This window comes from Panthera onca, chromosome E2 (assembly GCF_046562875.1).
Source record: "Panthera onca isolate mPanOnc1 chromosome E2, mPanOnc1 haplotype 2, whole genome shotgun sequence".
In the NCBI taxonomy this organism is placed as follows: Eukaryota; Metazoa; Chordata; class Mammalia; order Carnivora; family Felidae; genus Panthera; species Panthera onca.
In genome coordinates this window covers 40,581,930-40,597,391 of record NC_138353.1, presented here as the reverse complement: position 1 = coordinate 40,597,391, position 15,462 = coordinate 40,581,930, and the positions used below count along the sequence as shown (strand labels likewise).

Here is a 15,462-nt window from a genome sequence, read left to right as displayed (position 1 = left end):
TAGTTCAAATAGAAAAAAAGGGATGGGGCAGACTTACATCGACAGAAAGGAGGCATACACCCATTTTACAGACGAGGACATGAAGAATAAGATCAGTTCATGTCTTGCCCATGAAGCCACAGACCTGGCAAGTAATGGGACTGGGACTTCGCCTCCAGCCTTTCTGGCTCCAGAGCTTGGATGCTTCCCACCCCACTTTGCTGGTACCCAGAAAAACAGATCCTGGAATGCAGTAATAACATGAAAGACAGCAAAGATCATGATTCGCCTCAGCAAAGCATCCTCACCATTTTCTCTCTCTCTCTCTCTGTCTCTCTGTCTCTCTCTCATCAGTTCTTACAGCATCCCTGTGAGGGATGAGCAGGTATGAGTGTGCCTACTGGAGGTGGAGGTGGGGTAGGTCTCAGGACAAAAGGGGGATGGAGAGAACGGAGATTGAGTCGGTTTTCCCAGGCTGCATAAAGAGCTCTGCAGCCTCTTCCAGACATTCGAGGTGTTCCCGCCTCCACTTAGGTCTCTGTCTCTCCCTGGACTTGTGCGTGCATCCTTTTTCTCCAACGCAAGCGGAATGTCTGAGTGAAACCATAGAGATGTGGGATCCACGGACATTTAGAAACAAGGCTTGGAATTAGGTATCCTGTCCGTTAAGTATAGAAGTAAATGCTGTTTCTTTTCTCCTCTGTAGAAGGAGCAGATGCACTTTTCTATTGTAAAGCACGCGTCTAGATTAAAGCCACTTAAGTCATTATCTCCCCTGCAGTTCATAAGAGAGCTTCTGATGTCATTCTCAGCTTTCGAGTGTAAATACTGGGTCAAATTCCCATCCTGTTGGACAGGATGGAAATCTGACTCAACATTTGTAAATACTGCTGCATTTAATTCATTTTCACGGGGATATTTGCTTCCCCAGCAGACAGGGGAATCACAGCATCCTGGGAAACAGCCTGTGTAGGAATCAGGATGCATTAACCTAAGCAGTGAGATCAAAACAAAAGCTCTGTTTGCCGTCTCCCACCAGAGCCCAAATCCCGGCTGTCCCTGCTGGTTGGCTGCATTCAGGAAGCGTAAATAAAATTAGATCCTCGTGGGGTAAGGAGGAACTGGGGTTTACCAAACAGAAGGCTTAAGCAGCCAACATTCTCTTTTCCCATTTCATTGACTTTTCTTTTTAGCTCTTAAGAGGTGAAAGGAACAATAAAATAATAATAGTAATAATAATAACAATCATACTAATTAAAGGTTAATACTTCCTGAAATATATCCTTGCCTATTTCAGAGTATTTGCCTTTTTAACCCTCATTGAAGGTTGACTCAGAAGTAGGAATGGCCGGATTGTGGTCTTGTTTCAGCCTGCTGCTTGCCAGGAAGGAGACTGCTCTGTGTCTCTCTTGGCTCATAAGTCAACTGTGGGGTGATTATAATAATCACCCGATAATCAGTGTCTACTCTATAGGGATTTTGTGACAGCTGAAGGTGGTATTACCTCTAATGCACTTGCACCCATGCATGTCGCCTAGAAAGGCTCCCTAAACAGGACTCAGGCTGGTGGTGATAGCAATGCACCAGTCTATACCATTCCAGATATACAGGTGTTTCCAAATGCGGGGCTATATAGGCAGAGGTTCTCAGCCATCGATGGAATCCAGGCGACAGGCAGGTACTTTTTTCCCAGTGTGTGTGCGCAGTCTTACGGTGGAGAGCTGGCTTCCTGTTGAACTGGCCTGAGTATCTGCTTGTCAAGGTGGCAGTCAGTCTCCCTGGGTTTGGTGGCCCTGCACGCTGTTTACCATGGGCAGGTGCTTGTCTCTGCAAAAGGGCACCAACCTGCAAAAATGTTCCACAGGCTACAGAGGCAGCACAGTATATGGGGCAGGAGTGGTGTCATGGAAACTGGGTTGGAATTTCAGTTCTGCCTCTAACTGTGCCCTGAGCGGAACAGCTACTCTCTCTTGCTAATGTTTTTATTGTTGTTGTTTTCATGGAACTGGGAATAGTGACTATCTTGACTGTCTCATGGCTTGAGGAAGGTCTTGCATTTTTTTAAGTTGTGAAATTGCACTCGTCCGCCTCCATCCCCAGTGCCATGTCGCCCAGCTAGGAGCATGGGCCAAAGACTCACCCTGCGTGCATCATTTCTGCTTCCTGTGAGCTGGTTCCGTGTGACTGAAGCCAGGTGATTTGACCCCAAGAAGCTTCAGTTTGCTCATCTGTTAAATGGGTATATTAGTTTGCTATTGGTATTGTAACAAACTACCATAAACTCGGTGGCTGAAAACAATACAATTTCATTATTTGAGAGTTTTGGAGATCAGAAGTTCAAAATGAGTCCTATGGGCTGAAACCAGGTTGTTGTCAGGGCTAGTTTCCTTCCGGAGGTCCTAGGGGAGAATCTTATTTCTTGTCTGTTTCAGAGTCTCAGGCCTCCTGCATCCCTTGGCTAATGGCTTCTTCCTCCATCTTCAAAGCTCACACGCCATCCTCTGCTTCCCTCACGGCTGCTTCTTTCTCTGTCTCTCCTGCCTCCCTCTTATAAGCATCTTGTGATTATCTGGAGCCCAGGCTCATCTGCCCACCTCAAGGCCCTCAAGGCCCTTAATTTGACCACATCTGCAGAGTCCTCTTTGCCAGACAAGTTGACCCGGGCATGTTGAGAATTAATATGTGGGCATCTATGGGGAAGGGATAGTATTCTTGCTCATAGGACTATTGCAAAAGTCAAATGAGATAATGCATCTAAAATACCTAGCCCAGTTCCCTAACTCAACAAATGTTTCTTCTCCTTAGAAGTACTGATACTGACCTATGCTCAAATTCCTCTGGGAGATAACTGGGCATTACCACACCTCTAAGTGCCACAGCTCTGCTCTCTGGCAGGAGCAGGTCCCTCTTTGGCAGTGGCTGGAGGCTTCCTCTTAGCCTGGAAGCTGTTCTGTGCAGATAATTTTGTCTGCATTACACGCCCTCCAGCAGGGCTAGCTCCCCAAGGTGAGCCTCCTTTCTAAGCCTGAGCTTTCTTATTTGAAAAGTGAGGTCAGGGTGAAGGGCTTGACTCTGGGGTTCTTACTTCCATTGAGAATCTATGAACTACAAAAGGAAAGAAAGAAAGAAAGAGAGAGAGAGAGAGAGAGAGGGAGGGGAGGAAGAAAGAAAGAAAGAAAGAAAGAAAGAAAGAAAGAAAAGAAAAGAAAGAAAAGAAAGAAGGAAAGAGAGAGAGGGGGAGGGAGGGAGGGAAGAAGGAAGGAAGGAAGGAAGGAAGGAAGGAAGGAAGGAAGGGAAAGAAAATCTATGAGCTACAATAATTGATCACATGTGAATCCAAAAAATGTGCAAGTTGGTGTTAAGGTGTATTTACTGGCTTCTCAGAGAAAACTGCCCATTGCAAAACAGCAGCAGTGGAAACGATGGCCCTCTCCAGCCATCCAGGAGCCTCTGTACGAGGGTTCCTAACTGTGGGTGCTTCTGGCTCAGGCTGGACTATACAATGACGTATCTGGGAGGCTGGCACTGGGCACTTTCTGTAATGAGTGGCAAGTGAAGATTTGAGCTCTAGCTTCCAAGATGAAGGCGGGGGCTGAATTCTTCTCTGTAAAAGTGCCATTGTTCATGGATCAAGGACTGAAGAGGGGAAACGTGGAAAGAGGAAGAAGCCTACTGTGTGTCAGACATGGCTTCCTATCATTTAATTCTACCACTTTGCCTTGTGCACCGAGCATTTTATCTCCATTTTTCAAATGAGAAAACAGAGGCTGAGAAAGACTGAATAATTTGCCTGATGCCTCACAACTGGTAAGTGGCACGAGAAGAGGGAAATTGAATTAATACTTCAAATCTAAAACGGAGCTTCTTGGCTGAAACAGCAGGGCCCTGCAGCCGCCAGAGTGATAGGGTCTGCTCTCCCTGTGACGGTGCACGTTGCAGGCCATTCGGTCGCCCCCATGAGCACCCCCCCCCCCCACTCACCCTAATGGACAGAAAGCTAAGGCCACAGAATATTGTGTTTCAGCATTTTCTCTTTCACCTGTAATGTTTGCAAAAAGCATCTCTGTCTGCCCAGTCATCTTCTTTTCAGCCCTGTCTTCCCATCTCAAATTCAATCTTTTCCTAGTTATTTCAGGCAGAGAGTTGAGTGATGGATGTTGGCAAACAGAGTGAGACTTTAGTATTCCCATGATCCCTCTTGCTTTCAGAGTTAACCTCCCTCTGGGCGCCGGACCCTGCCTGTGGTGCTGCCTTCACCTCTGATGCTTCTGGAGCTGTTCTGGGGGTCTGTTTTCAATCATTTTAGAAATGGCAAGAGTATGTCTGGGAAGAATATTGAAGCTCATCAGATTTATCCAGAGACAAGATGGGTGTGAGAAGATTGCCACCGAACAGGGGTTTGTGGCTCTAATGAGTTGGCTCTGTAGTTCTTTTGTAACTCAGAAGCTTCTCCATAAGGACTTTTGGATGGATGGTTTCAAATGTTTGCACAGAATCAATCTCTTTAATGGCAAGCAACAGTTCCTATGGAGGGGGAACAGAGACACCTTCCCAGCAGGTGTAGTATTAGATGCAGTGCCACCAAGAGTCCTGAGCAGAAGGGAAGCCAAGCCTTGATTCAAGTACATATGACATTTCTAACCTGCTGCAAGCCACAGTGGAAGTCAAGAGGCTCCAGGACTGGAGAAACAAAACAAAACAAAACAAAACAGAACAAAACACCATAGAATTTTTCTTCTCTCTGAGAAAGGCTGTACCCATCAGGCTGTCCACCTTAAAGTCAAATTGCTAAAAGTTAAACCTCTAAGATATGATGGTCAGGGGGTGTCACTAGTTTGACCTTGAGTGAGTTACCTTTCCAACCTTCAGTTTCTTCATCTCTAACCCCATAGAGCCGTGTGCTGATTAACTAAATAAAGCATGCAAAGTGTTTGGCACAGTGCTGAGCATGGAATAAGCACCCAGGAGTTGTGAGCCACCGCATCACAGGCTGCTACTAATCAGCTGTGTCCTTCTGGAGGCGAAGCTTCCACTGCAGACTGAACTGAGGTTGATTTTGGAGCTGTCCACTCCCAAATGGAAACTATGCTCCCCCTCAGGGAACATTTTTTCCATTCTTGGGGTAGGATTTTCAGCCTAAGCCCTACTCTCATGATTGCAGCCTGAATGCTCACTAACATCTCAGAACATTAGAGCATATGACTTATTCTTTTATTCCCCATCAATAAAATGAGGGTAATAATAACCCTTACCTTTGTCAGCTGATGTGTAAAATGAGCTAATGTTGGTGAAAGCCCTTTGTAAATTACAAAGTGTGATAAAGTATGAATTATTATTGTGATTGCTCTATTCCAGGCAATTCATAAACAATGCAGAAAATTAAGGATGCATACTACTGACATTCAAAAAGCATTTATGCCTTTTTAAGTATATAGCTATAAACCATCAGCAGATGGGTTTGACAATACAGTCTTCAATCTGATTTAAATATTAGTAACCACCCACTGAGCGTGACTTTCTAGCAGGGACAACGCAGCAGATGCCAGCAGGCAGTGGGGCATAATGGTTAGTGGAGACAGCCCTGGTTCCACCCAGTGCATACCAGGAAGTGATGTACTTGGTGACTTTGCTCTGAGTTACCAAAGGTCTTCTGAACCTCACTTCACTTCCCCCTCTTGTAAAATAGAGGCAGTAATACCCACCTCACTGAGTTGTGGTGAAGGGTAAGTAAGGTGATGATCACAAAGCCCTGGATGTGTCACCTAGCACAGGGGACCTGGAGCCTCCTCATTGCAGCCCCCTTGCCCCTCTGATTGACAGATGTTCTCTCTTTTCCTTAAGTCCCTAACTGAAATGCTAATCAGGGTTCTAGCCCTTGTCCTCAGTTGGGCTCCCAGCAGCCTCACTGAGGTCACTGCCACCTCAGCTCAGCATCCCACCTCCCGGCAGCTAACTGGTCCTGCTCACCTTCAGGCTCCCAAGATCAGTTCCGGCATGGCCAGGTCTTGGCAGATTCAATGCCTTCTGTTGATAAATCTGTGTTGTGGGTGGTGGGGTGGGGGGGTGGATGGAGTGGAAGGCAACCTGTTAAAGGCAGTGTAAGCGGCCTGAACTCCTGGTCATGTCCGTCCAATGGTGAGGGGCCTACCCGGAGTCCAAGGACCTGATGTTACCAGCCAACTCTATTTGGACAGTCCAGTTACAGTCAAGTCCACATTGTTTCACTGACAACCAAACAAATATAAAATTGACCTTAACACTATTAAGTTCTGGGGGCCAAGCTGTTCATGCCGGTAATAGTAATAGGTAGTATTTATTGAGCACTTACTATATGCCACACACAGTGTCCAGCACATCACAAGAATTACTTATTTACCTACTTATTTCTAGAGAGCACAAGTGGGGGAGGGGCAGAGAAAGAGGGAGAATCCCAAGCAGGCTCTGTGTGGAGCCCTATGCAGGGCTCAAACTCATTAACCGCAACATTATGACCTGAGCTCAAATCAAGGGACAGATGCTTAACCAACTGAGCCATTCAGCGCCCCAAGAATTATCTTATCTAATCTTCACAACAAGGCAAGGAGAGATGTGCTATACCAGTACCCCCATTTTTCATATGAGGCCATGAGACGAGGAAGAGTGGAGGTCAGCTTTAAATCCAGTGCTCTTGAAGGTGGCAGTGGGGACACTGCATGGGACAAATGCCCTGGAAGAAGGGTGGCAAAGACGAACTGAGAAATCATCCAGTCCACTGGATGACTGCACTCTGCCCTTCCCCACCTGTGTTAGTGTCCTGGGGCTGCCATAGTAACAAAGTATCACAAGCGGGGTGGCTTAAACAACAGAAATTTATCGGATCACAGTTCTGGAGGCCAGAAGTCCAAAATCAAGGTGTTGGGCAGAGTTGACTTCTTCCGAGGGCTGTGAGAGAGACTCTCTGTCATAGATTCCTCCTAGCTTCTGGTATCCTCAGGCATTCCTTGGCTTATAAATGGTATCCCCCACCCGTGTTCAAATTTCCCCTGTTTATAAGAACACCAATGATACTCGATTAGATTCCACCTGAATGACTTCATTTTAACTTCATCATTTGCAAAAAAACATCTTTCTAAATAAGGTCACCTTCACAGCTGCTGGGGTCGGACTTCGACATCTTTTTGGGAGGCATCATTTGACCACAATTCCATCCAAGCTCTGCTTCTGCTCTGCTCAATATCATGCCACCTGCTGGAGATAAGGTGATGAACGGAACTTACATGATCCCCATTGTCATGGAGCACTGATGATGCAGTCCTGGAGAATTTCTGTCACTAGACCCTCTCGGTACTGCTGCTAAACCTCTTATCAGCAATTCCAAATGGCTCATCGAAGGGGACAAGTGAATGTAGCTTCGTCACTCTGAGAAAACCTAAAGACAGCATAATTGGAGACAAAAATTAATATTTGTTTAACTTTATTTGCATGCGCACATCTCCAGTTCATCCACTGCTTTGTGCGGTGACATGTGATTTCTTGAAGTCTGTAAGTGTTTTGTTGGACATGTCCCCCTAGTTTACTGGTGGGTGTCATCATAGGCCTCCCAGACCAAGTGCTGCAAACACTTGGTAGTTTTATGGTAGTGGGATGTACCACTTCTTAGATGGAAGAATGATTAGCCTTTGTTCTGTTTAATTAAGCCTCACTTAATGGGCAAACGTTTTCTTTAACAAGCTTGCCGTCACCTCTTCAGTTATTTAAGGCAGTTCACTTCACATCAGGGGGGAAAAAAGAGAGAAAGGAAAAAAAATTCTCATTTGCTCAAACTCGATTGGTCTAAGGAAAAATGTGGCTGTCTGGAAGGTGCCTAATTGCCTCTGTGATGGTGCACTTCTTCTCTATTTAGTCCTAGGCTTCTTATTGAAACGCTAATCAGGGTTAGGTCTCACCTCTTGATGAATGATTCTGTAAAAACTTGATATGCCTCAGCTTAGCTAGGAACGTCTTCGTGCAAGTGTAATGCCACTCCGACTGAATGGGGAGATAACTAATGCCCTTAATTTTGTAAAGATGGCTGTGATTTGGTACATACAGTGCAGATCAGGGGAAATCAGAATGAAATTAATTTCCTTCTTTGCAGAGGCACCACCTTGGTTATATCATGAGCCACTTTGCCTTGGCTGCTTTTGCTGGGGATTTAAAGAAGGCTTGGCACATGTACTTGGGCGTATTTCTTATAGCCAGGGTCAAGTTTAGGTTATCTCATTTCATCTGACACCAGAACTTGACTTAAGTTTTGTCTGATTTTGTTTCATTTGTCAAGTAGGAATAATTGTCCCTATGTCATAAGACTGTAAACAGTATCGTTCTAGATCAAAGGCTCACGTTATAGGAGCATAGTGAGTATTTTTTCCTTTCTCTCTATTCCCTGCCCCTCCCCACTCCCCACCAGTCCTTGAAGATGCAACACAGGGTGTTGTTTTGGATGTCCCCCCCCCCCCCCAGCCAGCAGTCAGGCACCTGTTCTAAATCTGAGTCGTAGGCTGCTTCTAAGTTCTAAGGTTTGACACTTCCTGATGGAAAATGAATAATGGAAGCATATACCCATTTAGTTTAACTGCAAGACCCCACAATTCTGGACATGTGGCTATTTCTGCATGACTTTCCAACTTTGCATGCTGCAGGACAGGTATAAATGCAAGCACTGGCCAAAGCACAAATGTTAGTATTATAATTGCTGTTGGTCATTAGTGTATGTGTGGTTTACCATCTGCCTACATTTCCTGCCCCACCCTTTCCTCTTTCTTGAGCAGCATTTGTGCTTTTACAGCCCCAGATTCCTATCATTATCTGAACACAGACTCTCATTTCACGTCTTAGATATTGGCTCCTGTTGTTCCCACTGCCTAGATTGCTTTTCCTACCCTTAAACATCTCATCCATTCCTATATATCACTTCAAGACTTCATTCAGGTTTATCAGGTAGATCCTCGCTGAGCAACCACATCATTGTACCGTTGTACCCTGGTTTATGGTACATCTCCGCTCAGCTCTCTCACAACCAACGCCCCCATCAAAGCACGTTTCATGACATGTTTACCATTTTCTGGGCTGCCTTGCAGCCTGCCATCACCACCATTACACTCTCAGTGACTTGAGGACCATGGCAGCATCTCTTTGTTGACTGTCTCTGCTTAGCTCGGCTCCAGGTTCTCAGTGCATGCTCTGGGCATGTTTTATGCACGTATCTTTATCAATTTTTTGTGTGTATGTGAACAAACATCGATGAGTGCTGCATTCTTGAAAGTTGCCTGCTAATCAGGCATGGTGTGTGCTCCTAATATAAATGATCCTGACTCTAAGACTTGGGTATTGGTTGTTTTCTGAGAACTAAAGTCAACTCAGAGGATGAAAGAGAACATTATTCCTAATTCCTCAATCAATTATCACTGTAGATAATCCTTTCATCCTTGGGCCTTTTACATTGTAGGTTACCTGTCAATATCCAAGGGTCTATTCTATCTTCTCTAGGGAAATCCAAGATCCTTCCTTGGTTTTCTCTGACCTCGGTTACACTGATGTTAAAGGTCCCAAACTGTCAACATTTCCCCAGATGTGATCTCTTCTGCCCAGTGGTGCTGCTTCCCTGAGGACTAGGCAACAGCATTATGAGTTTGCAAAGAAGATGCTTGGAGACAAAATGATTCTGGGATTTAGATAAAAATAACTTGAGGCTTGGAGATTGACTTGCCTAGTCCAGTTTTTTTTTTTTTTTTTTTTTTTTTTTTAATAGATGAGTTTCCACTTTGTCAGGCAAACATACAGGACTTCCAGTCAAATGTGAAAGTCAGATAAAAAACAAATTAATCGTTTTAATATCCAGTTAAATATGAAAGATAAAAAAACAAATAATCATTTTAAATCTGTCCCTCCAAATTGCATGGGATGTACTTTTTCTCAGAATAAATGTTTTTTTTTTTTAATTCAAATTTCATTGGGTGTCCTGTATTTTTATTTGCTAGATCTGACACCCCTAGTTCCCCCAAAAGTAAATGACACGGCCATTATGATCTAATAGGCTTGACGTCATGGGAATGGTAGGGTTTGAAACACACAGACTTTCTAAGTCTCAAATGAGTATTCAGTTCTAAGTCATACGATTAGGAATGGAAATTTTTCTACTTTAGCACAAAGTGCTTTCTGCAAGCTTGTGATGATTATTCCTAGAAATCCATCTCATCTCAGCAAAGCAAGAGTTGGTTTAACACAGGATACAACTCAAGAGAAATGAGCCGTATTAAGACAGCTTTAAGAGAACTTGTAATAATTTTGTCACTTTGGCACACCGGAAGCCTGGCTGCAAATCCCAGGTGAGTTCCCATTAAGGCTACGTCCTCTCTTTAAAAATGCAGAATTTTTTTGTTGTATAGGATATTGAGAAAAATGACAAAGGGATTGTTTTGAGGAGAACCAAGCCACACAATGGAATAAAGGCATACAATTTAAAGTATCCATTTAGCTAGCATACATCATTTCCACTTATCTTCAATATAAAATTTCAATTCCCCATGCTTATTAAAGAGAAATGATATAAAATTCTTTGGCCAGTTATGAGTGAAAGAATTGCCACTATTCTGCTATAATCTGAATCCCTCCTTTTTCTCATGATTTTTTCTAAGATGGCTACACCGGAAAAAAAAATCACATGTTTATTACACTTTGCGTAAAAAAAATGTATCTTTATATGCTCACATTTCGATCTCCGTGCCAGGTTTATGATTTGTAATTATTAGAAGACTTTGCTTCAACAAAATATGTCAACAAAATATCCTTTTGTTTTTTTCCTTATGACTTGAGGAACATTTTTTCTGGCTTATCATTTGGGTACCATTGGTATTTCAGTCTGAATTTTCCCAAAGTGATACCTCCATCCCCTCCTCATGTCAAAAAACCTATGTTCTGTTTACTTTATGCTAGCATCACTTTTCCTGATCTGAAAAGTCATTAGGTGGGTGATGGGTATTGACGACGGCACCCGTTGGGATGAGCACAAGGTGTTGTATGGAAACCAGTTTGACAATGAATTTCATATTTAAAAAAGCAAAGATAATGCTGCTATAGAAAACTAAAAAAATATAAAAACAGGGAGGGGGCAAAACAGAAGAGACTAATAAATATGGAGAACAAACTCCATATTTGGAGTTTGGGATATGGGAGGGGTGGTGGGAGGTGGGATGGGCTAAATGGGTACGGGGCACTAAGGAATCTACTGAAATCATTGTTGCACTATGTGCTAACTAATTTGGATGTAAATTAAAAAAAATAAAAAATAAAACAAGTTAAAATAAAAAAAATAAATAAAAAACAAAAAAAGAAAAGTCATTTCCTTTTTTGCGTGTGAAAAATAGTCACCTGGACACATCCATGTGTGCCACTTAAACTTTTGTTCCTCAGCAGCAAACCTTGATGTTTACCCAAACACTGAGGGTCGGGTATCTGTTGGAGCCCATGTGCACACTAGTAAAATACTGACATAAGAAAAGGATATAAATTATGTATCAACCAAAGGCTGGCTCAGTTCACTCTGAACAGGACAAAGCAGGATTCAGCAGCACCTTACAAAGACTCAGCCCTAAAGTCTGTTGGAATATCTCAGCTGCAGAGTGAGGAAGCGAAGGGAGGCGAGGTGTCAGCATGTGTGAGTGTCTTGGGGGGTGGGTAGCTTGAACAACTCTACTGCAGTAGAAACTACTAAGACCCCAGAGTCCTCAATCTGGGCTGGTACATAGAGGGTCCTTGTGGGGGAAGAGTGCAGTCAGTGCCAGAGATACACAGATATAGGCAGGAGGCAGCATCCTTTACTGTCTCCTCTGTCCAGGTACAAGCAGTAGGTAAAAATGCCAGAGGCAGGGCAGACCCCAGGGAGAAAAACCTGGCACGGCCTCAGCAATGCAGCTGGGCTTCTCAGCACAACAGTCGTGGGGAGGACGAGACAGGGAGTTTCCTATGAAATGAGGCTTAAGCCTGGCTTCAGGGGAGGGCTGAGGAGGAGGCCGTGGAGCCTTCCTCCCATTTCTACCAGGCAGAATTCTACTCATTTTCTATCCAGATCTAGGTCCTTGCTTCATGAAGTGGCCATGCCATTCTGAATATATCTTGACCTCTCCTGATGTTTATATTTATAGTGATTTTAAGGAGCTGATTTGATCTGGAGCTGTTAGTTATTTTCTGAGTGTGTACATTTGTCAAATCAGCGAGCTTTCAAGTTCTGAATCCCCCCACGACCTCTACCTTGTGAGTTCTGGGTGGACTTGGTTAGAATGCTGGACTTGAGATCTGAACATGTGTAGGTGTGGAAAAGATGGAGGAGTGGAACTAAGACCTTGGAGGTGCAGAGGGCCCATGCCTGGGACACCCAGTGCCATGATTAGATTAAGAACCAGAAACAGGCTATGAACCACGAGACCCAGATATATTTCTGTGACCTCGTGGGCAGACATCCTTGAGATGCAAGAGTGGGTATTTCCATCACAGATGTCTTGCCAGGAAGGCAGTAATTCCTTGATGGCATAGTTAATGACACAGAGCAATAGTTTGTTGTTCCTTATTGATCTGTTCCTTGGTTGATTGAGTCAAATGTGATCTAAAAGGACTTTTCCTTGGGGTTCCTGGTGTCTCAGTCAGTTAAGTGTCATCTGACTCTTGATTTTTGCTCAGGTCACGACGTTATGGTTTGTGAGATCAAGCCCTCGTCAGGCTCTGTGCTGACAGTGTGGAACCTGCTCGGAATTCTCTCTCTCCTTCTTTCTCTGCCCCACCTCTGCTTGTGCGCGCTCTCTCTCTCTCTCTCAAAATAAATGAACTTTAAAAGGGCTTTCTCTTACCGAGTGATTCTAGAGAGCCTTTTCTGCCTTACCAATGGTACCATGGATTGCAAATCTGCCCTTCCAGTAAAATGTTTTTGGAAAGAGGTACTTAGTCGATCAATGTAAGGTGCCTGAGAGCAATGGCAAAACTTATTCCTGGTTGCACGTGCATCTCCTAGGGAGACCTGGGGAAACAACCAGTTGGACTTTGTCACACTGGCGCTCTATGAACGGATTCAAGTTTTATATTATTTTGCTTGTTTATGCAATTCAATAAAGAACTGAAGCTAGTGTCACCTCCTTTCCTGTTGAAAACAGGATCGAAGGCATGGCTGAATCTCCTTTGCAGTGTGGGTATTGAATTAACCAGCGGTGTGAGCAGTGGTTGGATAACAGCCACTCTTCCTGTCAGAGAATAATTCCAGGCCTCACCTTCGTGCCCTCAGATGAAATATTGATGTGCGGGACTTGCCTCTACCACCATGTAACTCTTCCTTCCCTGAGCGACGTAGTCACTCTTTTTAACAACGATTAGCTCATGAGATCTCACAGAGCCACTTCATGTTGAGCTGGCTCCTTTGTTAGAAGATATTTATTGTCTGGCTGCCCTCCTACGGTTCCCTGCACCGCTTGCCTTTTAGTCATCATTAGCACCTCCTTTGGAGGCTGAGGCAGTGAAGGATGTAGAGCAAAATTTTGTTCTAATGTGGAAAACATTATGAAGGAGAGGTTTAAAAATCATGGTTCATTCATTCAAGGACTATTTGGAAGAGTGGAGCAGGCTGAAGAACCTCTGGGGGTGGGGCGATTCCTCTAAGGAAACATCGAAGGAGCTGGTGATGGTTGACCCTTGGGTGGAATATCCACTTTCTAAAACTCCTAGTAATGCATGCGTTTCTTGAGGGCAAAGAACATGTTTCACCAAATTCATAGCATTTAACTAGTGCAGAATCCTAGTCTCCACAGATATTTAATTGGTTGCCATGTGGAATGAAATTTAGCTGAATTCTGACCATGCCCAGGAATTAAAATTAAGACCTCCATAGGAGAATTACAGAGGAGTTCAACACAAAAGGTAGATAGGCAAGAGCTTTCAAACGGTCAAATTCCATTTTGGGTACTAATCAGTCACATGAACGAAAGTCAGTGCCCTGAAAGCAAAGTGCCCCAAGCCCTTGTTTCCTTCTCTGGACAGTGAATGCCCTAACACAAAACTCCGGAGGATGCTGTGGAGAAAGAGGTAATCAAGAATGTATGTAAAGCAGGGCTCCTGGGTGGCTCAGTCAGTTAAGTGTCCAACTTTGGCTCAGGTCATGATCTCACAGTTTGTGAGTTCAGGCACCTCATCAGGCTCTGTGCTGGCAGCTCAGAGCTTGGAGCCTGCTTCGGATTCTGTGTCTCCCTCTCTCTCTGCCCCTCCCTTGCTTGTGCTCTGTCTTTCTCTTCCCCCACCCCCTCACCCCCCCACCCCGCCCCGACCCCGATCAAGCAGAGGCTGAATGGTGAATGAAGACTTTACTAGGATGGCCTCCTGGAACTTCTCCATCTGGGAAAGCCCATGACATCTCATGTGACAAGTACCTGACAGCTTTGTCCAGACTCCCCACGAGTGATCCATTTCCATCCACTATTGAGGATAATTGAAAGACCCATGGTCTCTTCAGAGGTCCTTCTGGCCTGTATCCCTATAGAGTCTAGGGCTCTCACATATTTTCATAGCTTTTCTTGTTGGAATCAGCCATCCCTTCTCTTGCCACCACACCCCCCAGCCCCCAGCCGAGAAGCTATACACAGGGGTCAGCGTCCCCACAAGTCAGCCTTACCGGGTCCTTTTGAGTCCAGTAGCAAACAAAAAGGGTGCCAGTTACATGAAAAGAATCCATATGCAGCATCTGACAGATTTTATATCTCTATCAGAGAAGAGTGCAATCACATCTCCTTCCTGTAACGGTAACAGGTCCTTGGCATTTGTTTATCTACAACCTACAAAGACAAAAAGCCAAAACTTTAAAGAGGACCTAAAGAAATGGAAGTTGCCACTGCTTCCAGCATTTCATCATCCCCCTTCTCACCTAGGCAGTGGACATGATGCTTTTCCAAAGAGACTCTCTACCTATTATCTCATTCCAGCCTCGAATTAACTCAGAGGCCAGGGAGGTCAGACATCATTTGTCCTTTTCTTGTCATAAGAGAAACACACTCATGGAGGTGAAGTGAGTTGTCAGCTGTCCGTGGCCTCACAGTTCCCTGAGCTGGGGCTCCCTAACCCAGGAGATCATGGGTGCTAAAGCAGGAATTGACTCGCCCATGCATGGGCTGAGACAGTGAGTCTGTTAGGTATCAAGATCTCAGAAGTGGTTTCTGTTCTTCCTTTCTTATTTTTTTTAAGGCAGCCAAACTGCTTTTCAAGGATCATCTTGCCGACTCTGGCTGTACTTCTGTTTTCTGTAGGGCAACAGACTGTCCCCACCCATTCACAACCCCTTTCCTCTTAATTTCTTGGGGAATTCTGCTGGTCACCTTTGGAGAGCCATTGATCCTACCTAGTCTGTAACTTCACAGATAAGAAAACAGAGGTCTAGACCATTGGACATTGCACCATGAATTGGTGGCAGACCTTTGACTGCTTTCCTAGTACAGT

The 15,462-nt window shown here is 44.5% G+C and overlaps 1 protein-coding gene across 4 annotated transcripts in view; it reads left to right on the top strand.

The window, feature by feature from the left end:
- CDH11 (cadherin 11) overlaps positions 1-15,462 on the top strand; it is a 153,144-nt gene that overhangs the window by 77,167 nt on the left and 60,515 nt on the right. The window contains exon 1 of one of the 4 annotated variants that reach the window (XM_060650609.3): positions 10,094-10,325. The exons of the other annotated variants lie outside the window; for them this stretch is intronic. The gene's annotated coding sequence lies outside the window, so the exon portion shown is untranslated. Of the gene's footprint in view, positions 1-10,093; positions 10,326-15,462 lie in introns of those variants that run through there. 4 annotated transcript variants of the gene reach the window in all.